This window comes from Vanacampus margaritifer, chromosome 8, assembly GCF_051991255.1.
Source record: "Vanacampus margaritifer isolate UIUO_Vmar chromosome 8, RoL_Vmar_1.0, whole genome shotgun sequence".
NCBI classification, from domain to species: domain Eukaryota; kingdom Metazoa; phylum Chordata; class Actinopteri; order Syngnathiformes; family Syngnathidae; genus Vanacampus; species Vanacampus margaritifer.
In genome coordinates this window covers 24,330,892-24,357,478 of record NC_135439.1, presented here as the reverse complement: position 1 = coordinate 24,357,478, position 26,587 = coordinate 24,330,892, and the positions used below count along the sequence as shown (strand labels likewise).

The following is a 26,587-nucleotide window of genomic DNA, read 5'->3' as shown; positions in this document are numbered from 1 at the left end:
TACTGCCCGAAGCCAGCTGGGATAGGCTCCAGCGCCCCCCGCGACCCTTGCTTGATGTCCACTTGCAATCTGCCAGCGGGCACAGAAGGTTGCCGTGGCGTAGCTATTTCGAGTTCTCATATAGTGATCTTGAAACCCTAAACCACCAGGATTTTCTGAAACCTCTGAGCACACCTGTGTTATCCCATTAGTCACATCAGCAGCTATGCCTTGCCTGAATATACACACATGCTCTTACATGCATGTGCGCACATTATCCAACCCTAATACACCCTGTCATGCTGCTTTCTTAAATTCGCAACTCAATGTGACATCAGAAAATAGATACACAAGAATAGATATTTGTTTGTTTTTTTAGTAGCTTTACAATATTTTTCTTTAAAATGGAAAGCCGGTTAGGCATACATTTTACACGTCTTAGTGAAATTGACATGTTGGCAAATGAAAAGGGGGTCTCGGTCACACCAGTCATACCAGCCACAAGCAAAGATCAGTCTTTGATCTGAGACCTGACAACTCCAGATAAAGAAAATATACAACTATTGATTAAACAAGAGAGAAAAACACACCTGTTAATTGAGATGATTTTTTCTAGCATTGTGATCGATACACAACCTGATTTTAACAGAGAATAGAAATATTGGAGTCCAGCAATGCTCAACCCCATCCAGACCATGCAATTAAAAATTTCATCATCACAGATTCGTGCATGTTTCTAAAAGCTTCACAACATGACTAACCGACAAAGTGATCCATGCTTGATGTCCACCTGCAGCCTTCCAGCGGACAGAGCAGGCTGCCAAAGCTATTCCAACAAGTTGGTGTAAAACAGATGCACTGTACTCTTAGTGATTATGAAAGCTTAAAGTAAACCATCAATTCTCTAACCGCACAGCCCATCACTGTCAGGGATGAATCTTTCATTTATTAGGATTTTCTGCAACTTCTTAGAACTACTCAGTAATCACATTAGTCACATCAGCAGCCATGTCTAGCCTGATCTCACGCACACATGCGCTTACTGTAACATGCACGTCAGCCAACCTCAATGCACAAAACCAAAAGTCAAAAAAGAAAATGCATGGTCCCTTCTTTAAACTCTCAAATATGCAAGTACATGTGCTGCTCTGCTTACCTTCCTTGGTTTCCCACTTTACTTTACGTCTCTGCTTTGTTGTTTTCTACACTCCTGTCTTCCTTTATGTAGCAACCGCCTACAACACGCTGAGGCTTGGCCGGAATGGGCTTGTTTGCAGAAAAACCCCAGTGGTGAGGAGAGAATATGGGAGAAAGAGAAAGTAAGAGAGGTTCAATGCATGTGAGTGCAGAAATGAAAGAAGAGAAATTTGAAACCACCTACTCTCCAGCAACAATCAACCCCCACCCTTCCTCTTCTCTGCAACCTCCATCGCTCGCTCTGCCTCCCTTACTTTCTTCCCATCAACCTCAACACTCTTTTATAATACTATTACAAGTCAATTGTCATTTGTTTCCAGGTTATATTATTTTTACAGTACAGTACATATTTTTAATTTTAATTGAAGTTTATGATTTATTATGAAATTACTGTATCAATGACAAAAAAATGCAGCCATATTTGTATTAGTTTAACTTTTTTTTTACCACTTAACAAAAGTATGAAAACTTACAAAAAATGTTTTATTGTACATTTAGAGCAAATATAAAATTAGTGATTAATCATGAGTTAACTATTGAAGTCAGGCGATTAATTACAATTTAAAATTTGAACACCCCTCTTTCTTTCTTTCTGACACCCCTAATTTTTAAAAAACCAATTTTGTGTTTTACTCAGTATGCATTGCAAGTTTCAGAGGCTCTACTGTGTATAAATATTAGTGGCCTGCAGTAACATCACCATCAATATTTGAAGCCTTAGGCTGGAAAATATTAAGCAGGCCAAGCTTGTACAAACTGTTAGTTTTATTTGCTCCATTTAGAATCACTGCTCTGTAATTCCAGATTCCCCGTAGATTAATATTTTTAAAATCAGCGGGGAATGTTGACTACTAACATTGAAGCAAATAATTGTGATTTAAGCATTGGAAATATATTGATACCAAGGTCAGTTGCATGAATTGACAAGATTACAAGTCCTGGAGATGGTTTGGAATTCGGTTAACAGTTTGTATGTATTTGTTTAGAACGGGAGTCAATATGTGTCAGGTAGCCCTAAGGAGCACAGTGGCATGTTGTAAAAATAGTACGCCAGTGAGAGGTTTTAATTTTTGTGCTGCTAATGTAAAAAATTAAATAAAAACTGCCACTTATTAGTAATCTTTTAAAATCATACTTGCATCATTTTAAATTTGGAACAATATTTGGGAGGGGGAAAAAAGGGTTGACTAAGATAAATTGCGTGACTGCATTAACAGACTGCTGCCTCCTGTTGGTTGGTGTGTTGTGCATGTGAAGGTATATATGAGATAAAAAATGTGGTTAAGTAATCTAAGGGTGAAAACCACTAATTAAGAATGCACTGTCTCTGCTGATAGCGCCATTAATTGCTCTTCATTTGCACGTGCAGTTTGCTCCCTCTTAACATCTTATTTACAAGGATATTGCATATACCGGCAGTTTACCACACATGATAATGCTGGATTTGCGCCAAGAATACTATGGCAGAATTATAGCAGTTGAGAGAAAGATGAAATTATCAGAAAGCAAGCTTGGACCGAGGAGGTGCAACGGACTGTCAGAAAACAGGTCATGGACATGGGCGTTTTCCTGGTTAAGTTGATACTAACATCAGTTGCGTGAATTGACAAGGTTACAAGTCCTGGAGATAGTTTGGATTTTCTAATGATAAAATCATTTTATGCCTGCCTTTTTTTTCAGCCATTCTTGCTATCAATTTTCTGACATTTTTGGCAATTTTGTGGATTTATCGGGATTTCTTCTTTTGATTTTGGACATTTTATGGTTACTTTTTGAATGTTTTATTTTCTGCCTTTGTTTTTTATTTTTACATTGAATTCTCTGACATTCTTGGCAATTTCATGGACTTTTTAATGTTAATTTTCTGCTGTTCCTATTCCCTTTTGGACATTTTATGGTTACTTAAGCTTAAGCTGTACTGGGCGTAGAGGAATATGACATAAAATATAAAGATACAAATGGCAGTATGCCTACCAGCTGGCACAAGTGCTTATGAAGACATCTACACCAACATTTTGAAGCAGGCTCGTATTCCAACCTGTTTCAAGTCTTCCATCACAATACCATTCAAGAAAAAACATTGCCATTTAACAAAACACCACTCGGGTTTCGATCGGGGGGGCCATTCCTCCCAATCACGCCCCTCCAGGTCTCACTGTCATTACCCACGTGAGCGTTGAAGTCCCCCAGTAGAACGAGGGAGTCTCCAGGGGGTGCGCTCTCCAGCACACCCTCCAAGGACTCCAGAAAGGGTGGGTACTCTGAGCTGCTGTTCGGTGCATAAGCACAAACAACAGTCATGACCCGTCCCCCCACCCGAAGGCGGAGGGAGGCTACCCTCTCATTCACCGGGGTAAACCCCAACGTACAGGCGGCTAGCTGGGGGGCAATGAGTATGCCCACACCTGCTCTGCGCCTCTCACCGTGGGCAACTCCAGAGTGGAAGAGGGTCCAGCCCCTCTCGAGAGGATTGGTACCAGAACCCAAGCCGTGTGTGGAGGTGAGTCCGACTATATCTAGTCGGAACTTCTCAGCCTTGCACACCAGTTCGAGCTCCTTCCCTGTCAGAGAGGTGACATTCCATGTCCCCAGAGCTAGCTTCAGTAGCCGGGGGTCAGACCGCCAAGGCCCCCGCCTTTGGCTGCCACCCAACTCACTGCGCACCCGACCCCTTTGGCCCCTTCCACCGGTGGTGAGCCCATGGGAAGGGGGACCCACGTTGCCTTTTCGGGCTGTGCCCGGCCGGTCCCCATGGGTATAGGCCCGGCCACCAGACGCTCGCCTTCGAGCCCCACCTCCAGGCCTAGCTCCAGAGGGGGGCCCCGGTGACCCGCGTCCGGGCAAGGGAAACGAAAATCCAATGTTTGTACTCATCATTGGGGTCGTTTGAGCCATGCTTTGTCTGGTCCCTCACCTAGGACCTGTTTGCCTTGGGTGGCCCTACCAGGGGCATGAAGCCCCGGACAACATAGCTCCCAGGCTCATTGGGACACGCAAACCCCTCCACCACGATAAGGTGATGACTCACGGAGGGGAATGTTACTGGACTTCTGTGCTCGCCACGGACTGTCCATAACGAACACCATGTTCAAGCACAAGAGTGTCCATATGTGCACCTGGCACCAGGACACCCTAGGCCGTAGTTCGATGATCGACTTTGTAGTCGTGTCATCGGACTTGCGGCCGTATGTGTTGGACACTCGGGTTAAGAGAGGGGCGGAGCTGTCAACTGATCACCACCTGGTGGTGTGTTGGCTCCGATGGCGGGGTAAGATGCCGGTCCGACCAGGCAGGCCCAAACGTACTGTGAGGGTCTGCTGGGAACGTCTGGCAGAATCCCCTGTCAGAAAGAGTTTCAACGCCCATCTCCGGCAGAGCTTCTCCATTGTCCCGGGGGAGGCGGGGGACATTGAGTCCGAGTGGACCATGTTCCGCGCTTCAATTGTTGAGGCGGCCGATCGGAGCTGTGGCCGTAAGGTGGTTGGTGCCTGTCGTGGCGGCAATCCTCGAACCCGCTGGTGGACACCAGCGGTAAGGGATGCCGTCAAGCTGAAGAAGGAGTCCTATCGGGCCTTTTTGGCCTGTGGGACTCCGGAGGCTGCTGATGGGTACCGGCTGGCCAAGCGGAATGCGGCTTTGGCGGTCGCTGAGGCAAAAACTCGGGCATGGGAGGAGTTCGGTGAGGCCATGGAAAACGACTTCCGGACGGCTTCGAGGAAATTCTGGTCCACCATCCGGCGTCTCAGGAGAGGAAAGCAGTGCACCGTTAACACTGTGTATAGTGGAGACGGAGTGCTGTTGACCTCGACTCGGGACGTCGTGAACCGGTGGGGAGAGTACTTCGAAGACCTCCTCAATTCCACCAACACGCCTTCCTTTGAGGAAGCAGGGTCTGGGGACTCTGAAGTGGGCTCCCCTATCTCTGGGGTCGAAGTCGCCGAGGTGGTTGGAAAGCTTCTCGGTGGCAGGGCCTCGGGGGTGGATGAGATCCGCCCGGAGTTCCTGAAGGCTCTGGATGTTGTGGGGCTGTCGTGGTTGACACGTCTCTGCAGCATCGCGTGGACATCGGGGACGGTGCCTCTGGATTGGCAGACCGGGGTGGTGGTTCCCCTTTTTAAGAAGGGGGACCGGAGGGTGTGTTCCAACTTTAGAGGGATCACACTCCTCAGCCTCCCGGGTAAGGTCTATTCAGGGGTGCTGGAGAGGAGGGTCCGTCGGGAGGTCGAATCTCGGATCCAGGAGGAGCAGTGTGGTTTTCGTCCCGGCCGTGGAACAGTGGACCAGCTCTACACCCTCAGCAGGATCCTCGAGGGTGCGTGGGAATTCGCCCAACCAGTCCACATGTGCTTTGTGGACTTGGAGAAGGCGTTTGACCGTGTACCTCGGGGAGTTCTGTGGGGGGTGCTTCGGGAGTATGGGTTACCGAGCCCCCTGATACGGGCCATTCGGTCCCTGTACGACCGATGTCAGAGCCTGGTCCGCATTGCCGGCAGTAAGTCGAATTTGTTTCCGGTGAGGGTTGGACTCCGCCAAGGTTGCCCTTTGTCACCGATTCTGTTCATAACTTTTATGGACAGAATTTCTAGGCGTAGCCGAGGCGTTGAGGGGGTCCGGTTTGGTGGCCTCAGCATTGCATCTCTGCTTTTTGCAGATGATGTGGTGCTGTTGGCTTCTTCAAGCCGTGACCTCCAGCTCTCACTGGAGCGGTTCGCAGCCGAGTGTGAAGCGGTTGGGATGAGGATCAGCACCTCCAAATCCGAGACCATGGTCCTCAGTCGGAAAAGGGTGGAGTGCCCTCTCCGGGTCGGGGAGGAGGTCCTGCCCCAAGTGGAGGAGTTCAAGTATCTTGGGGTCTTGTTCACGAGTGAGGGTAGGTTAGAGCGGGAGATCGACAGGCGGATCGGTGCAGCGTCTGCAGTGATGCGGACGCTGTATCGGTCCGTTGTGGTGAAGAAGGAGCTGAGCCGAAAGGCGAAGCTCTCGATTTACCGGTCGATCTACGTTCCTACCCTCACCTATGGTCACGAGCTGTGGGTCGTGACCGAAAGAACAAGATCCCGGATACAAGCGGCCGAAATGAGTTTCCTCCGCAGGGTAGCCGGGCTCTCCCTTAGAGATAGGGTGAGAAGCTCGGTCATCCGAGAGGGACTCAGCGTCGAGTCGCTGCTCCTCCACGTTGAGAGGAACCAGTTGAGGTGGCTCGGGCATCTGGTTCGGATGCCTCCTGGACGCCTCCCTGGGGAGGTGTTCCGGGCATGTCCTACCGGCAGGAGGCCCCGGGGACGACCCAGGACACGCTGGAGAGACTATGTCTCTCGGCTGTCCTGGGAACGCCTTGGGGTCCCGTCGGATGAGCTGGCTGAAGTGGCTGGGGAGAGGGAAGTCTGGGCTTCCCTGCTAAAGCTGCTGCCCCCGCGACCCGACCCCGGATAAGCGGAAGAAGACGGACGGACGGACGGACGGACATTGCCATTGACTCCCAAACTGATGAAGTGCTTTGAGAGGCTGGTATACAATGTATTCACATGACGTCACTGACCCCCACCTAACAACCCAGCAGGTCTTTGGTGTGGCAAACGGCCAGCGAGACAACGCAAGCACAAACCGCACAAACCGCTTCACAATGGTGCAAAAATAGGGCGAACAAAGATGTGAAACGAAGCTTCTAGATAGTATTCACAGTACACAACGTCATTTGCCCCACATTGTACTGTATGCCGTTCACGGGTCCATGGAATGTCAAATGGGAACAGACAAAGAGGTGTCCGGAATTGTGAAGGAACCTTCAATTGCAAAGATACATTGAAAGGATTTCCAACCGACAAAGTGTTCTGGTGTCATTGTATTGTGCATTATGGTAAAAGCATTTTTACCATCATGCGATCGTGTTATATGTGAGCTGCTAGCTGTGGCTAGCTCTGCCTAAAAATAGATCTGGTGGTCAACATGTTAGATTTTGAGATCTCTCCAAATATCATCCTTAAGATTTCTTATTTTTCTTTCCCAGTAGCCCAAAAGTTTAAATTGTTGTTAAAGTGTACGAAAATAAGTGATTAATCAACAATGTTGTTGTTGTTTTTGTTCTAACATGCTAGCGCAGCTAGCGTAGCTAGCGCGGTCAGGAAACTACCCAGATAGCAAAATGTGGTTGAATCAGTGTTGAAACATAGTTCAGCTTAAATATTGAATCTACGTTGAGATCTAAAGTTTAAATTATACAGAAAGCGCAAGATTGATAATATGTTAAATCAACGTTTGCTTTTCAACCATAAATCACACAATATTAATGTTGGTTCAACCACCATCTAAATCTGAATCTACATGCATATTTTGGTTGATTTTATACTGAATTCTAAAGTTTAAAGTCGAGGACTTTGCCTAGGAGTGTCGCATAGAGATGATCCATATATTCACATGTTTGTCTCAGCAAGCTCTATAACATTCTAAAATATGTGTCCTTAACTCTCCACAGGTTTTGAGTTATTAAGCATTGAAGTATGAATTAGGGTTAGTCTAAAGTGTGAGATCTTTGCGTAGGAGTGTCACATAGAAATTATATAAATTTCCACTTTTGTCTTGGAGAGCTTAACAACTTTCTAAAAGAATGGTCTTTTAGGTGGATCATTTTTTTGTTAGAGCCCTGGAAATGGCTAAGAAGTTAAGTTTCATGCAACAGGATGAACACCAGCATGTTCAGGGCAAAAAAATAGCTCAGAAAAAGTGTATTTTAAAAAAAACTATATATACTATATATATATATATATATATATATATATATATATATATATATATATATATATATAAAGAGACAGAAACGGACAGAGACAGACAGCGATCGAAAATTATGTCTCTTTCGGAAAGATCACAACTTAGAAGTGTCGTAGAGACAGGGGACCAAGTTTAATGGATTCAGTGTCCTTCAAACATTCAGAAATACTCTTGCTCGGGAAGGTATTTTACTGATTTTTAAGGACTCTCAAGTTCATTGGATTCAGCGTCCCTCAAATAACAAGAAATTGTCCTGCTTGAAACAAAAGGAATTGCAATCATGTAAAATTGCAATTATGCAATATTTATATGTATGATTGTGCAATAATTATAGCAGGCCTGTCCACAGAATACCCACACCCCTCCTAATGCCTTTCTGCACTGAAGGAGAAAAAGGAGATAGGCAAATATAAATTCAACGTTAATTAAACATTGACCTTTTTAATTCAGCCAAAATACAATGTAGATGCAATGCCATATTTTAAACACAAACTTCAATGTTGACATAATGTTGTTGGATCAATGTTGATTGACCAATCAATCTTCAACCGTGACCAAAAATCAACCTTCTTAACCCTAATTCAATGTTGATTTAACATATTTTGCTATCAGGGTAGCTTATTGCCAAGATTCTTCACCTCAAATTCACAATTGATAAATACACATAGCAACCAATGAAAGCCGAAAGCACAGAAGACGCAAGAATGTTGTTGTTTTTGTTATAACATGCTAGCACAGCTAGCGTAGCTAGCACGGTCGGTCGCAAATTTTTGTAATCTTATCGATTCCACTAGTCAAACGTTTCAACGTGTACCGCTGCAAGGAGAGTTGCACTAAATCTTCCACATAAGTCTTGCTTACACAAGTAACGTTAGAGGAAGCTGGAGGTGACATTCCTCAATAACAAAAGAACATTCGGTGTAAACACAATACAAACACAGCTGAGTCCGCTGGAAAGTTGCCCCAACATGAGGGCCGGGCTCGTGATCCCGTGACGTCAGTGAATACTATCTAAAGGACCACAACACAGTATCTACACTGCCGCCTGTATAATGACCAATTTCAAAGCTTCCCAACCAAGCTGCTCCACTGTCCACTCAACCTGAGGACTGGCACACTTGAATAAAAAAAAAATACACACATATTTGAATGCCAGTTGACTCAAATCCAGCATTTACTACAGTCAGCCTCCTCAGCATCGGCTACTAGATTTCCTCACCAACAGACCATGTTCAGAGAGAGTAGAAAAAAACATCTTCAGCTCCATCACTCTCTCTACTGGGTCACCAAAAGGAGGTGTTCTAAGACCACTGTTCTTTAGCACTGCTGACAGGACTAGTGCATTGCATCCACCTCAAACCACATCATAAAGAGGAGCAGTTGAATAAAAGAGGATGATTTGCTCATAAAAGTTAGCTTAATCCTGAACAATTTGTCCCATCTACTTTTCATATGATTGCTACGTCCTTACAAAGCAGCGTTGTAATTTGGACATGGTGCACAGAGTAATGAAAAGGGATGCAAACCTCAAAATTCTTCAGCAAACCTCAAACCAGATGGTTGAAGCTTACAAATGGGTCTTCCAGCATGACACAGACCTCAACACACATCCAAGGTGGTTGTGGAATGCATACACTAGACCAGGGGTCAGCAACCTTTCCTTGTCAAAAGAGCCATTTAAGGCCAAATAAATAAGCAAAAATCTGTGTGGAGCCACAAATCATTTGAAGATTGTAATGAAGGAAACAATGTGTTAGTGTTAATGTATCAACTTCCTAAGAGCTAATTAAAGTTGCAACACAAAATATCACAGCAGCATCCAATAAGTAGACATTCATTTTCTTCTACCTCTTGTCTTCCTTTTTTGGAGGGTCTTTTTTCATATATAATTTTTTAATGCTTTTTTCATTGTATGGTTACTTTTTCAACATTTCTGACTCTTTTTTTTAAACTAAATTCTCTGACATTTTTGGCAATTTCGTGGACTTTTTATGGTTATTTTTCTGCTTTTGCTCTTCCTTTTTGGAAATTTTATAGTCACTTTTTGGATATTAAGTTTTGTTTTGTTTTTAATTTTTTTCTTCAACCTTCTCATCTCTTTTTTTGACAACCTAAAAATTTGGACTGACATTTTTTAAATATTTTATTATTCATTTTTTTAATCATTAATTCATTTAAATAATATTTATCTAAAAAAAATACAAATAAATATGTAAACAATATATTAATTTCTACTTTTTTTTTTTTAAGAGATCCACAGGGAGCCAAAGAAGAGGCACTAAGGAGCCACATGTGGCTCCAGAGCCGCAGGTTTGTGGCATTTTTAGGAATTTCTTTTCTGCCTTTTTTTTTTAAACTCAATTATTTGAAATTTTTGGGAAATTTCATGGACTTCTTATGGTAATTTTCTGCTTTTCCTCTTCCCCTTTGGAAATTTTATGGTCACTTTTTGGACATTAGTATTTAAAAAAAAAAAAAACTTTTTTTCTCAACCTTTCGGGTTCTTTTCTGACAACCTAAAAATTTGGACTGACATTTTTTTGTATATTTTATTTTATTTTTTTAATTTAATAATTTAAAGAAAAATTATCTAAAAAATACAATTAAACATGTAAACAATATATTAATTTCGACTAAAAAAAAATTTTAATCACAGGGACCACAGAAGAGAGACTAAAGAGCCACATGTGGCTCCAGAGCCGCAGGTTGCAGACCCCTGCACTAGGTTGACATTAAGATTTTCAAATCAACTTCCCAAAGTCTTGACCTAAACACCAAATAACTGCAACTATACTGAATCACATCAAGAAAGTGCAGCTTTTCATTCATAGGAAATACACAAACAAGCAGACAAACACAACAACTAATTAAGATCATGACGAAGAGTTAATCATTTGTCATTGGACCAAAGTAAAGTCAACCTTTGAATTGTGCTGTTAAAACAATGGACAAGCATCCATGCACAGGGGGAAATAATAAAAATCTGAAGCTAGAATGAAAACAAGGATTGGCCACATGAAGCGTGATACTGACTAGACTAGACTTTTTTTTATATATAGCCAGCCACAGTAAACACAGTTTGTAGTTTTCAAACGTGCACTGCTATTTTTCTTAAACATACTGCACATGTGGTGATTATGTGAACACACAAATGCAGCATAGACTGGGGATTTGCTTTGCTCAACTCAATGTCATGAAAGTAGCAGAAAGAAATCATGTGGCCTGGCTGGATAGACGATGCACTGGGCACAGTAATTACATTTCAACTTGCCAGAGTTAACCAGATGAGAGGACCGTGTGACTGTGATGCAGAATGAATATGAACAACTCGTGGGGGAGGAATACAAGTCAAGTCAGTTTGCATTGAAGGGAAAAGTCAGCTGATCCACCCCCTCTTCTCATGCAGTAGAAAATGTATGTTTGTACATGGATGGCTGAAAATGCATTTTAAAAAAATAGATGTGATTTTTTAATTTTGTCAGCAGACGGAGATAAATAATAATGTCCAACCCCACCATTTTTTTTATTTTTACGTTTTTTTGGAATGTCTGCATTCAGTGTACATACAAATGTAAAAAAAAAGAAGACAAAAATTTGTTATATTATATATGTTATAAATAAGTGTTATTAGAATTATGATTAATTATTTTTCTTTCATTAACTGAGGGTTCCAACATTTTTGTCCATGTTTGTAGCCGCATCACATTGACAACTTTGGATATTGCCCTAAGTAACCTGATTTGACTGATTTCAGAATTTGCACAATTTCAAATGAACAATCACAGACGTCCTAATAGCAAACATGTTTTTGGCTAGATCAACTCATTAATGACACCTGAGGAAAACACACGATGTAGTAAATCGTCGCTTCTATGTGAAAAACAGTTATGTCCATTTTTTGGGGGGGTGTGGGGGGGGGGGTGTCATATGTGTAAAAAAATATTTACATATACATTTTAAGTATATTTTAAAATCTCGCATACCCCTGGAGGGCCTTCACGTACCCCCATTTGAGAACCACTGCCATAGTACACAGATACTCTACAGTGAAGAGAATGGGAATAAGAGTTAGATAAATGGATGGTGTGGGCTTGGAGATTGACATTGCAGATTAGTTGACCAACTGTAAAGAGGCAAAAGTAAATCGGATTGGGCATCATCTGTAAAACATGCAAAGAGTTTACTGAGCGGCCTTGCTGCCATCTCACTAAAATCTCATCACCCATTTCCAGGGTGTGATCTTAGCCTAAATCACTTCAAGTTGCACGACATTAATTCATTCAATTTAGCAAGGCAGGCTCAAACTGTGGAAACAGCTATTTACTCATTATTCTGTTCTGACAAAAAAGATACATACAAATGCAAAAAGCAGTTGATGCAATCTACAGTACTGTACCTTACTAGCTGGTGCTGTAAACTGTGTGTTATGTAACCCCCCAAACACAGAGACGGACACGCAGCAGGAACAGTAGAAAAGATGCACATTTTGTAATCTGCTAATTAAATTAATACAATATTCACTACAATCTTTCTGCATTTGTTTTAGCCTTGTAGGCAAATTTATGATCTATATCAGTGTTAGGGTAAACAGATAAATAATATATAAAGAACAATTTTACAAAAAGTAATTTAAATACTATTAGTTTGCACAGCAGTTGTGCAAACAATAAGTAGCATTTGCGTACTATTCCTCTGTTATCTTTTTTGTTGTTATGCATCTCCCTTCTCCCTCTCTGGTCTCTTTGGGGAATTGCTAATGGTCTTTGTCTCTCTGTGTGACTCTTCTCAGGGTCATTAAGGGCCTTCTGTCACAGCTGAATTCCTATCCTGACATTACTTACATTTGCAATCCAATATAGGAAGCTGTTATTGTAAAATACTTGATGGATGTAAACAGTTGGCGATGGCCAGTTCAATAAGATATTATTTTCCTAACAAATGACTGCTGCGTACCTCTTACAACCATTACTTCAAATTGATCAACAGCCCATCACCTTTATTTTCAAACATTCTTTATGCTACCTTCACCTTCATTGCTATATCGTGGGCTTATCCCATAATTATGTTACCATGGTTGCAAACGGTAAGTGTGTGCGCGCGTGCGTGCGTGCGTGCGTGTTTTTAATTGTAGCTGGTTATTTAAGCTTTTTTAGCCTAGGACAGATACGTAAACACGTAAGTTTGTATCTTTCACTTGGAATTTAAATCAATGAACTGTTCAGCAACTAAAATACACATCTATGGAGGACAAAAACTGCCAAAATTAAAGATAAATGAATGACTAAATAAATGAATAAAAGTGAAAATAAAAATGGATATAAAAAATGTATTTAAAAATTAAATACAAAAAATAAATATAAATGGGAATAAAAACAACCGTATATATATATATATATATATATATATATATATATATATATATATATATATATATTATTATTATATAAGTAAAAATACAAAAATAAATAAAAAACAAGATTCAAAAAATAAAAACAAAAATAAATGTTGAAATAAATACAAATACTTCCTTGTTCGCCGACCCGCTCACTTGTCCATTGATAGGCAGTTTTCAACGGCGGAGACCAACTCAAGACACGCTTAGGACCGCCCGCTCATTTGAAAAACATTTCAACCTGACAGAGCTTCTACAGCATGAAATAAGTAAATATGAGAGCAGAACGTTTTTATTTAGTGATTGATATTTTATCCTATTTAAATATTTATTTTGGTATTTATTTCAACATTTATTTTATATCTATTTTTATTTTTGTATTTGTACTTTTATATATATATATATATATATATATATATATATATATATATATATATATATATATATCTCAATTTGTCTGGCATTGCATTTTGTTCCAATTCTCAAAAAAATGACATCAAACATTTTGAGGAAATCTATTGAAATTTAGGGGTGCCACCAAGCACACAAACCTTTGCAAAGTTTTTAAAAATGTGATAATTTTAGTGTAATTGTCCAAAGTTCACTGGGAAATGTTGAATACAGTACAGTTTTTAATGTAATTTCTCTTGGGTCATCAAAGTTCATTTAGTTTACCCTTAGAGGGAACTTGGACAATTCTCAGAACTCAACCTTAAAAACTATACATTCATTCGTCCTGTAGACAAAATTAATAGATGTCAATGGGGCATGCCTGTGTGGACTTAGCCTGATTTTTTTTTAAGTAGTCATGGAAATTAGACACGTATAAAGTTGGATTGATTTTATTGTTACACACAAGGTGCAATACTGATTCACATAGAGGAACAATCTCTCTTTAGTGGCTAACTAATAGAAAAATAAAAGGATACATTAACTAAACCAGGGTTCACCAATTCCAGTCCTCGAGGTCCGGACTCTTGCTGGTTTGACATGTTTTCGCCTACCAACACACCTTATACTAAAGATCAGAATCGTTATAAGGCGTGTTGATGAGCTGATTATATGAATCGAGTGTGCTAGTGAGCGGAAACATCTAAAACCTGCAAGGACTCCGGACCTCGAGGACCGGAATTGGTAAATCCTGAACTAAACCCTAAACTTAATTGGTCAGTCAGTCCCCTCCACTTTACCATTGCATCATCAACTCACCCACTAGAAATGTCTCCCTAAGAGTAACTATGCTATTCAGGGATTAGCTTGCGTTTGCAGCTGCGAAGGTTGGGTTGTTGGCTGCAGTCAAGTTCAACTACCTGCAGCACATTCTGCAGATGCTGCTTCTTCCTGGCCACACCTTGCACGTAAATTGATCTCACTTTTTAATCATGATTACTAACAGTAATTGGGTCATTTCCATTAGCTTGGTTGCCATTTGTTAACTAACTAACTAACCTAACTGTGGTTAGCAAACTTTTCCTAGCTTAGTTATAATGAACACAAAATAACTATATAAAGACCTAAATGACTGTAAAAGTAAAAAAAAAAAAGAAGAAGTAGAAAAAAAGACGCAATTACAGATATGATAGTGTAATGTACTCAACAATAATTGGGTCATTACTGGTAGCTATTCTGTGCCATTTTAGCTATAAAACGGTTTTGATTCCTTTAACAGTCAAGAATTTATCAATTCATATCGATCAGGGTTTATTATACTGTAAGAGAAACCTACTGGTCCATCTTAACATGTTATGAGGTAACCATTTTTCGAATAGGTTTGTTTAACTAGCCTAAATGTGGTTAGCAAACGTTTGCTAGCTGATGTTAACTTTATGCAATGAACACAAAATAACTATATAAAGGCCTCTATGACTGTAAAAGTAAAGAAAATACATACACAACAGATATGATGGTAAAATGCAATAAGACTATACATACCCAACGGAAACAATAAAGGTCACTTCAGTTTCTTGAGAAGCAGTCTTTTGTTTTACCTCACATCGCTTTGGTTCCCATTAACAACAATTGATTAATAGTCAAAACAACTAATATATGGTAGCACCTCTAAACCATCATATATTGGAGAAATATTGTCAATGTGTAATTTCTAGACATATTTTATATTGTTTTTTGATGCACCCTTCAACGGCTTTGTAACGGAATGGACGACGAATAATTACCACTCGATTCCCCGAGGTTATTACAACTGCGCTCTAGTGTTGAAAGTAAATATACTCACAGATGCGACACAGTTTTTTTGTTGATTAAAAAAATTATATATATATATATATATATATATATATATATATATATATATATATATATATATATATATTAGTGCTGTCAAAGTTAATTAGCGTTAAATGCTTAATTAATCACAAAAAAATTATCGCATTAATCATGAATTAACGCAGTTTAATCGCACTATTAATTTTGACCATAGATTATCCTTTAGCGTGACAGCGGATGGCTACGTTTAAGGTAGCACAGGTTGTGTTTGAGCAATGAACATAATTTCATGCATTAAAGTAAAGTATTCAATGAATGTTTGTGTATCAAATTTTGAAAATATCGGGGGTCATTTTTTTCCATTTTAAATTATGCAAGTGATTGATTAACTGATTAGAAAAAGAGGAGGATGAGCATGTGCAGTTGATTAAAAAATGTTGAAGACGTCCTCATAACATTAAATGTCAAAAGAATTAACACATAACCAGTGCTTTTCAAATTTGGCGGTAAAAAAATTTAGATAAAAAAGCTTTTTTTAATTAAGCGATTAATCGTGTCTAATAAAAATTCTAAGATGTGATTAATCTGATTAATATATGTAATCGTTTGACAGCTTTTATATATATATATATATATATATATATATATATATATATATATATATATATATTAGTGCTGTCAAAGTTAATTAGCGTTAAATGCTTAATTAATCACAACAAAATTATCGCAATAAATCGATATAAAAGCTTTTTTTAATTAAGCAATTAATCGTGATTAATCAAAATTCTCCGTCCGTCCGTCCGTCTTCTTCCGCTTATCCGGGGTCGGGTCGCGGGGGCAGCAGCTTTAGCAGGGAAGCCCAGACTTCCCTCTCCCCAGCCACTTCAGCCAGCTCATCCGACGGGACCCCAAGGCGTTCCCAGAACAGCCGAGAGACATAGTCTCTCCAGCGTGTCCTGGGTCGTCCCCGGGGCCTCCTGCCGGTAGGACATGCCCGGAACACCTCCCCAGGGAGGCGTCCAGGAGGCATCCGAACCAGATGCCCGAGCCACCTCAACTGGTTCCTCTCAACGTGGAGGAGCAGCGACTCGACGCTGAGTCCCTCTCGGATTACCGAGCTTCTCACCCTATCTCTAAGGGAGAGCCCGGCTACCCTCCGGAGGAAACTCATTTCGGCTGCTTGTATCCGGGATCTTGTTCTTTCGGTCACGACCCACAGCTCGTGACCATAGGTGAGGGTAGGAACGTAGATCGACCGGTAAATCGAGAGCTTTGCCTTTCGGCTCAGCTCCTTCTTCACCACAACGGACCGATACAGCGTCCGCATCACTGCAGACGCTGCACCGATCCGCCTGTCGATCTCCCGCTCTAACCTACCCTCACTCGTGAACAAGACCCCAAGATACTTGAACTCCTCCACTTGGGGCAGGACCTCCTCCCCGACCCGGAGAGGGCACTCCACCCTTTTCCGACTGAGGACCATGGTCTCGGATTTGGAGGTGCTGATCCTCATCCCAACCGCTTCACACTCGGCTGCGAACCGCTCCAGTGAGAGCTGGAGGTCACGGCTTGAAGAAGCCAACAGCACCACATCATCTGCAAAAAGCAGAGATGCAATGCTGAGGCCACCAAACCGGACCCACTCAACGCCTCGGCTACGCCTAGAAATTCTGTCCATAAAAGTTATGAACAGAATCGGTGACAAAGGGCAACCTTGGCGGAGTCCAACCCTCACCGGAAACAAATTCGACTTACTGCCGGCAATGCGGACCAGACTCTGACATCGGTCGTACAGGGACCGAATGGCCCGTATCAGGGGGCTCGGTAACCCATACTCCCGAAGCACCCCCCACAGAACTCCCCGAGGTACACGGTCAAACGCCTTCTCCAAGTCCTCAAAGCACATGTGGACTGGTTGGGCGAATTCCCACGCACCCTCGAGGATCCTGCTGAGGGTGTAGAGCTGGTCCACTGTTCCACGGCCGGGACGAAAACCACACTGCTCCTCCTGGATCCGAGATTCGACCTCCCGACGGACCCTCCTCTCCAGCACCCCTGAATAGACCTTACCTGGGAGGCTGAGGAGTGTGATCCCTCTAAAGTTGGAACACACCCTCCGGTCCCCCTTCTTAAAAAGGGGAACCACCACCCCGGTCTGCCAATCCAGAGGCACCGTCCCCGATGTCCATGCGATGCTGCAGAGACGTGTCAACCACGACAGCCCCACAACATCCAGAGCCTTCAGGAACTCCGGGCGGATCTCATCCACCCCCGAGGCCCTGCCACCGAGAAGCTTTCCAACCACCTCGGCGACTTCGACCCCAGAGATAGGGGAGCCCACCTCAGAGTCCCCAGACCCTGCTTCCTCAAAGGAAGGCGTGTTGGTGGAATTGAGGAGGTCTTCGAAGTACTCTCCCCACCGGTTCACGACGTCCCGAGTCGAGGTCAACAGCACTCCGTCTCCACTATACACAGTGTTAACGGTGCACTGCTTTCCTCTCTTGAGACGCCGGATGGTGGACCAGAATTTCCTCGAAGCCGTCCGGAAGTCGTTTTCCATGGCCTCACCGAACTCCTCCCATGCCCGAGTTTTTGCCTCAGCGACCGCCAAAGCAGCATTCCGCTTGGCCAGCCGGTACCCGTCAGCAGCCTCCGGAGTCCCACAGGCCAAAAAGGCCCGATAGGACTCCTTCTTCAGCTTGACGGCATCCCTTACCGCTGGTTTCCACCAGCGGGTTCGAGGATTGCCGCCACGACAGGCACCAACCACCTTACGGCCACAGCTCCGATCGGCCGCCTCAACAATTGAAGCGCGGAACATGGTCCACTCGGACTCAATGTCCCCCGCCTCCCCCGGGACAATGGAGAAGCTCTGCCGGAGATGGGCGTTGAAACTCTTTCTGACAGGGGATTTTGCCAGACGTTCCCAGCAGACCCTCACAGTACGTTTGGGCCTGCCTGGTCGGACCGGCATCTTACCCCGCCATCGGAGCCAACACACCACCAGGTGTTGATCAGTTGACAGCTCCGCCCCTCTCTTAACCCGAGTGTCCAACACATACGGCCGCAAGTCCGATGACACGACTACAAAGTCGATCATCGAACTACGGCCTAGGGTGTCCTGGTGCCAGGTGCACATATGGACACTCTTGTGCTTGAACATGGTGTTTGTTATGGACAGTCCATGGCGAGCACAGAAGTCCAATAACAAAACACCACTCGGGTTTCGATCGGGGGGGCCATTCCTCCCAATCACGCCCCTCCAGGTCTCACTGTCATTACCCACGTGAGCGTTGAAGTCCCCCAGTAGAACGAGGGAGTCTCCAGGGGGTGCGATCTCCAGCACACCCTCCAAGGACTCCAGAAAGGGTGGGTACTCTGAGCTGCTGTTCGGTGCATAAGCACAAACAACAGTCATTACCCGTCCCCCCACCCGAAGGCGGAGGGAGGCTACCCTCTCATTCACCGGGGTGAACCCCAACGTACAGGCGGCTAGCTGGGGGGCAATGAGTATGCCCACACCTGCTCTGCGCCTCTCACCGTGGGCAACTCCAGAGTGGAAGAGGGTCCAGCCCCTCTCGAGAGGATTGGTACCAGAACCCAAGCCGTGTGTGGAGGTGAGTCCGACTACATCTAGTCGGAACTTCTCAGCCTCTCACACCAGCTCGATCTCCTTCCCTGTCAGAGAGGTGACATTCCATGTCCCCAGAGCTAGCTTCAGTAGCCGGGGGTCAGACCGCCAAGGCCCCCGCCTTTGGCTGCCACCCAACTCACTGCGCACCCGACCCCTTTGGCCCCTTCCACCGGTGGTGAGCCCATGGGAAGGGGGACCCACGTTGCCTTTTCGGGCTGTGCCCGGCCGGTCCCCATGACCCCATGGTTAGAATCAAAATTCTAAGATGTGATTAATCTGATTTTAAAAAATTATCGTTTGACAGCTCTTATATATATATATATATATATATATATATATATATATATATATATATATATATATATATATATATATATAGTTGTTTTTATTTCCGTTTATATTTTTTTCCCGTTTTTATTTTCACTTTTATTTATTTAGTCATTTATTTATTTTTAATTTTAATTTAATTAAAATTGGTCCGTAACTATCTACTCTAAAACCATCCTAAATGCACACACATCCTACCTCGAGTATGTGAATTGGGAAACAGAGTGATGACAGTGGTACTGAAAGCTTGAATCAAATCCTTTTCATCCTGCTTTGCTCATGATCAGCTCTCCTGGGAGGATTGGAGTAGAATTGGCTTGGATTAGTCTAACACGGCCATGTGGCCATCAGCACCAAAGACAAAATCTCTCTGGCTATTTTTAGCTGCTGTGGATGTCTGATGCCAACAGTCTTGATTATTTAGGATTAAGGTTCATAAATTGATTTGAAGGCATTTTGGATCAGCAGTGGACTGTTTTCACCTGTAGAATGACATTGCTTTAATGAACAGTGTGCAACTATACAGACATTATCGTGTCCTCTTGCATTTTTGTCAAAGCTTCTTTCTTGGTGATTTGTCATTTCCTGATGCACATTTTACAGTACAATCGCTGTAAATCCACTTTACTTGAATATGATATAAAATGTGTCACATGCAATTGACAAATGAGACCTAAATTTATTGTCCAAAGTTGATAAAATACAGATAGAAAAAGGCAATAAGTATCCAGAGGCCTAGTTTGCCATTAAGCAAGGCAGGCAATTGCTTGGGGCCCCTTAAAAACAACATACCATACTCCATAAAAAAAAATTAAAAAAATTAAAAAAAACAACTACCATGATTAGAAAGGCTGATTATTTTTTTTGTAAATGATCATGATTAGTAGTAAAGCTTTTATTTAAAAAAAAAAAAAAAAAAAAAACGACCATGTATAGTAAGGTCTTTTTTTCTTCTTTTTTTTACGACCATATAGTAAGGCGTCTTTTATCTTTTAAAGACCATGTATAAAGCTTTTTTTTAAACGACCATGTTTAGTAAGGTGTTTGAAAAATAAATAAAATATGAAAAAACAAAAAAATGACCATGACCAATGACCATACTAAGGCGTTTTTTTTTTAAGTAAGGCAAACAGAAAATGACCATGCATACTAAGGCGTTTTTTTAAATGACCATTTATAGTAAGCCGTCTTTTTTTTTCTTTCTTTTTCAAGGAGTAAGGCAGATTTTTTGTTGTTGTAAATGACATTGCATAGTAAGGTGTTTAAAAAATATATATGTTTAGTAAGTTAAAACAGCCATTAATAGTAAAGCTTTAAAAATGTAAGTTTTTTTTTTTTTAAATGACCATGTGATTAGTAATTTTATTTTTCCTGTTTTCTGACTCACTTAGAAGGATTCTTGCTAAAGTTAAACAAACTAAAACAAAACAAGTCACTTGAATGAAGCACAATTAATGATGATTGTCTATTGAAGATACAGATGTGCAATTTTAAAATGACGTACTATGTATGCTACGAATGGCCGCCGTGGCACCAAATCCCTTCTTGCTTGGGGCCCCTGGAGAATGTTGCCACGCCACAGTAAGTATCAATAGTTTAATATCCTCCAACAAAAATATTCTCTTCTGAGGTTGGGACGACTTGACTCAACACTGAGAACAATATTTCCAAAGACAATTACGGATTTATTTGACCAATAATTGAGTGAAAAGCCCTAGTAGGCAATACAGGTCACAGGTCACAGCAATGTATGGAAGTTTGAAGAGCAACAACACACCACCATCTAATGGTTGTCTCTGTTTATGGTAGGTTCATATTTTAAAACCTATTAAATTGTACAATTGCTTTCCCCCCATTTACCTCTGTTGCAATGTTGCCAAAATATTCTCAACCAAGATATAAAGTAATTGCATCACATAAAGTTTCATCTATGTAAATATAAACTTCAGGAAAAAGTTGTCTGAAGCATCATAACAATACTTGGTTAGAGAGAACTTGGGAATATATGTACAAAAAAGAATTATTGAACCAATTTAAGTCTTTAAAGAGAATTGTTAACCAACTTAAATGAATTTCTTCAAGTAGTAACATACTTATAATTAAGTTAATCCAATTCATAATTTTTATTTCTTCATTCAATTAAGTTGGCCAACAATTCTGTATTCAGACTTAAATTGGTTAGACAATTCTCTTATTAGAGTGTATATCCACACCTATTTATTTTCAATTATAAAAAATATTGTCAAATATGAATCGCAAATATTAAAAGATTTCTATAGTGCCGTGTTTCTTCATAATGTGTACCTTTTCCGTAACATCCGGGTATGCATTGTGCAAGACTTTGGTTGAACTTTTAAACTGGTCCGCTCACTATTCAGTAGTTCTTTTAACTGTATGTTTTCCAGCATTCTTACATTCAATAAATTTTCTTAACCGCTTGTCCTCCTTAGAGTTGCAGGTGAGCTGGAGACAATTGTATCTGACTTCAGATGAGAGGTGGCGTACAATGGATTGGCATGTCTGTCATGATCTCTCTTTGTTTGATTTGGTTGGATTTTAGTTGACATGTTGTCCAGGTGTCTCTCATTGTCTCGTTCGTTAGTGTGTGTATTCAGTTACCTGCTTTCTTTCGGTCCTTGTTGGTTTATTATCCAGTCATGTCTACTGTACGTCTTGTGTTTTTGCTACTTTGAGTCTAGTTTTGGACTTTTCTTTCACCTTGTTTGTCTTTTTGTTTTATTTTAAATGACTTTTTTGAGCACCTCTACCTCTACGCCCTACTTCACAACAACATGCATCCTGACAATATAATTTGAATGTCAGAAGAAGTGTAACAGAGAGTACCAAGAGTACCAGCGTGGTGCTAGTAGTCGTGGGCACCAGGTAGCCCTCAAGGGCCACATAAGTAGTCCATGGGCCAGTTCTAAAAATAGCTATGAAAAATAGAATGATGATGGGACATTGGGATTTTCTGAGAATGCTGGAGAACACTGAAAAGAAAATGTGAACACCGGCAGAGATTTATAAAAAATAAAGTGTTGCTTATCTGTACCCTAATTATTGTGAGAAATTATTAACATGATTAGTGTCTTCTCATGAATAATATTATTAATTATTAGGGATGGGCGAATGCCGATACCAGGTATTGGTATCAGGGCCGATACCAGCCTTATTTTAAGGTATCGGTACTCATGACAGTGGCCGATACCAGTATCGGCCGCCCTCTTGTGACTGTTTTACAATCAGAAACTAGAAATTAAAGGAATATAAAATTTCCATTAATTTCATTATTTTTTTTATTTTTAAGGAGAAATTCTATATCGGAATATATAAGTGTTTCTTTAAAATTATCTGTAATTAGGGGGGGATTTTGTCTTAGCGTATGTGGTATCGGTATCGGTGACTACTCAAGAGTTGTCGTATCGGTATCAATCTGAAAAAAAAGTGGTATCGAACATCCTAAATATTATTATTAATGTATGAAGGTAATTTAGTTTTAGAAGTATACCCTATTAAACTGGTACTACTTTACATTAATCAGTACCCAAAAAGTAGCGCAAAATGTTTAAAAAGGTTAGTTGACCTCTGACCTAGATAAAACCATGCAAGTAAGGGAAACTCGACAAGAACAATTTAATGTCAACAGTATATTCCATGTGCCTTGGCACACAAGTATACCCTTGAGAGATTTAGCAGTGGTGCTACTGGAAATTATCCAATTCACTTAATTTGTTTGAAAATTATTATTTATAGATGTCAAATACCGGTACGTCATTTCTCATCTATCTATGCCAGAGACATACAGTGACAGGCAGAACAATTCAATGCTCTTCCATTAGATGGTAGAAGTTACAATAAATCCATGTATTCATTTGAACAACAAAATAATATTTTTCCTGCAAGAATATCATCTTCAGGCCCAGATTTCACAGTGAGTACTGTATGTCAATTTGTGAATAAATTATTAGGAGCTTGTAATTATTTCAATAATTACATTTCTTGTGGCATTTTTGTTTGGTGGTTTTTAGTAATGGATGACGTTGCTCAATAAGGCTTGGGAGATACTTGGCTATTCCACAATTTGGTTCTCTCTGGTAACCATGGTGATGATGAGTCAAGACATGTCAATCACCCAAGAGGGCAGCAGAAAATAACCATGTTTCAATGGCTTTATAAGCACAAAAACAAATAAAGAGTCCTTTCTGTTTTTTGTTGTTGTGTTCTGTGTCTAAATCCATGTTCTGTTAAATTAAGATGTGAAAACCACTTAATCCAGAATTCCGGGTTGGGCCTGCTAAAAATGAAAACGTGGACACATCACATTCTACTGAACATCAATAGGCCTACTATTCAGTTAATGCAATTTTTGGAGAAATTGCATGTGAATGCTGACTGCTAATAAAAGCTGAATACTAATCACATAAATAATAATGTGATAATGTGCAGTAAGGATAATGCTTAGGGATGAAAATGGGACAAGCATAAATCATTCAAGAGATGCATTTGTTTACACACGAGATCAATATCACTCTGTGTTTTCTTTTGTGTGACTGTGATCCAATCATGGCAGAATTCTTGATTCTTAAGCATGACAACATTTCCAGTACCAGACAGTAACACAGTAACAATCAATCAGGAGCATACCTACCCGCCACCTGCACAACTGATGCTACGTCTTGCTTCTGTCTCTTCACCGCATGTATATTCCAGCAACGGCAAAAAAGGGCAGTGCTCTAATACGACGTCCTACCATCAGGTAGAGCCATGTTAAACATATGAGCTAATAATGTATCCCCCAAGAAGCAAAGCATAAAAAACAGCTGCATGTGTAATAAATACGCAGCACTCGTCAGACAGGTCTGGCTGAGGCGATTCAGAGCATGCCCAGCAGAAAATCCCAGGGTATTAAAACGTCACATGACCACCCATCTCCGCCGCCAGCCATAGAACAAGTACAGAGGAGAAAAGCAATGAGAGGGAGACAGGGAGAAGACAAGAGTGAATGGTAGGCGGGGGTGAGGGGGAGATGTCACAGTGCTGCTCAAATCTCCTTTTGATTACAGTCACCGAGACATAGGAGGCAGGAGCCAATAATACATGAGGACCATACTGATTTCAGCCCCTCCCTGAGTGGAGGCGCCAGCACGGAGGCAAACATGGAGGCAGGGAGACAAAAGGGAAGCCCAGAAGGACAAAAGAAATCCCTTGGATAAGAAAAAGACAAAAACATTTTTTTTAAGAATCCATGAAATTGTCTCTTACTGATTTTAATTATTTTTAATAGGGATGCTCGATACCACTTTTTTTTAGACCGATACTCAAATCCTCAGTACTCACCAATACCGATACCAAGTGCCAATACCATTAGTATTTACATACATTAAATTTCCCCCAAAAACCCAATGATGGATAAATTTCAAAAAAATGTAATGTGTATCCCAACTATAACAAATCTCCCTAAAACTGAATTAGATTAATGGCATATGTTTTTCAATTTGCTCATAAAAGTATTTTTTTTTCAGAGAGCACACAATAAAATGAATTTTAAAAAATCCATAACTAAGACGAAACAAATAATCCAGCGGCCAGAAACAAAAGTCCCAATGGTTGTACAACTTCCTTTTAAGGAATACAGTGAAGTGCAAATAATTCAATTCAATACAATAGGGCTTCAAGTAATTTAGTAAAAGGGCCCGACCAATTAATCGGTCGCCGAGTATAATCGGCTGATTATTGGCCTTCAAACATCGGCCAAAACAATCGGCCAAATAGAAGATTATTCCACCTTAAAACGTCAAAGAAAACCCAAGTTTCGGACGCTGTGAAAATACCCTGAATGGATCATTTTGCTTGTGTAGCATTAGCAACTAGCAATTGCAAGCAATTGTGTAACGTATGTTATTCTGATTATTCTGTTGCCCCCAAGCGTTTTTTTAAAATGTTTAATTGCAACTCATTGGAGTTAAATGTAAAACTAAACACATGACATTAAGAATTACTTCCACTGTATATTTAAATAAAAAACATGCTTCTTTTTTAAAACATTGTTAGCCTAGCGCTAATGCTAGAAGAGGATCCCATTCAAATGCTAACAGGAAGCTAGGATCAACTTCAGGAGTGTTTTTCCTTCAAATAAATTGAGAAGAGTCTAGCTGCAGACCATGGGTGAGTGGAGCTCCACCAGAAACACATTTCCACCAATTCCGTCTTACTTTTTTTTTTACCAAGCCTAAACGTAACTATAACCCTAAACATAACCATAACATTAACTCAAACTAACGTTAAGTAGTATTATTTGTATTTTTGAGTATATGTTGTTGCTTTAACTAAGACGGCTAGTGGCGCTTTCGTCACCACCGGAAATACGTGACCCCCATTTGAACACCCAAGTTGTAGCGCAGCGTCACAGAATGGCGAATGTAGCGTAATTGCAGTACATGGTGTCTTATACGCTTCACGTTGGTTTGTCTGAACAATTTAATAAGTGGATGGAATCTGATTTATGTTGTGATGGAAATATTAAATAACAAAAGCGTTAGCCTCCGTGAATTTTAAAGTCAGTTAGAATATGCATACCGTATATATCAGGGTTCACCAATTCCGGTCCTTGAGATCCGAAGTCCTGCAAGTTTTAGATTTTTCCGTCCACTAGCACACCTGATTCATATAATCAACTCATCAGCATAACTGATAACGATCCTGATCTTTAGTATCAGGTGTGTTGGTAGGCGGAAACATCTAAAATCTCCGGACCTTGAGGACCGGAATTGGTGAACCCTGGTATATATTGACGTAGTGTTGTACTCGGACAGCACAGACAGCCTGTCTGTGTTGTTCTAATTTGACAGTCATGTACATTGCTGTAAAATTATAACTATTGACTGAACATTGAGTGATGAAGAAAATAGGAAAACAATGTCAAATTTCCTTTCAATTTATTAGAGTAGGTTTACACCATACATATATGCTTAGAAAACTTACTCCTCAATTGTGCAGGATTCTTGGATTAAGCATGCTGCAGTACCCTGAGTCTTCAGTGGCATAAAACGCCCATAGTTATATTAAAA

General features: G+C 41.1%; 1 protein-coding gene across 3 annotated transcripts in view; it reads right to left on the bottom strand.

Annotated features, from left to right (window-relative positions):
* plekha6 (pleckstrin homology domain containing, family A member 6) overlaps window positions 1-24,555 on the bottom strand; it is a 135,278-nt gene extending 110,723 nt beyond the window's left edge. The window contains exons 1-2 of one of the 3 annotated variants that reach the window (XM_077573053.1): window positions 24,169-24,555; window positions 1,136-1,245 (exon numbers count right to left, since the gene is read on the bottom strand). The gene's annotated coding sequence lies outside the window, so the exon portion shown is untranslated. The remainder of the gene's footprint in view (window positions 1-1,135; window positions 1,246-24,168) is intronic. The other 2 variants (XM_077573058.1, XM_077573054.1) reach the window with 2 other exon arrangements.
* Between the last annotated feature and the right edge of the window lie 2,032 nt (window positions 24,556-26,587).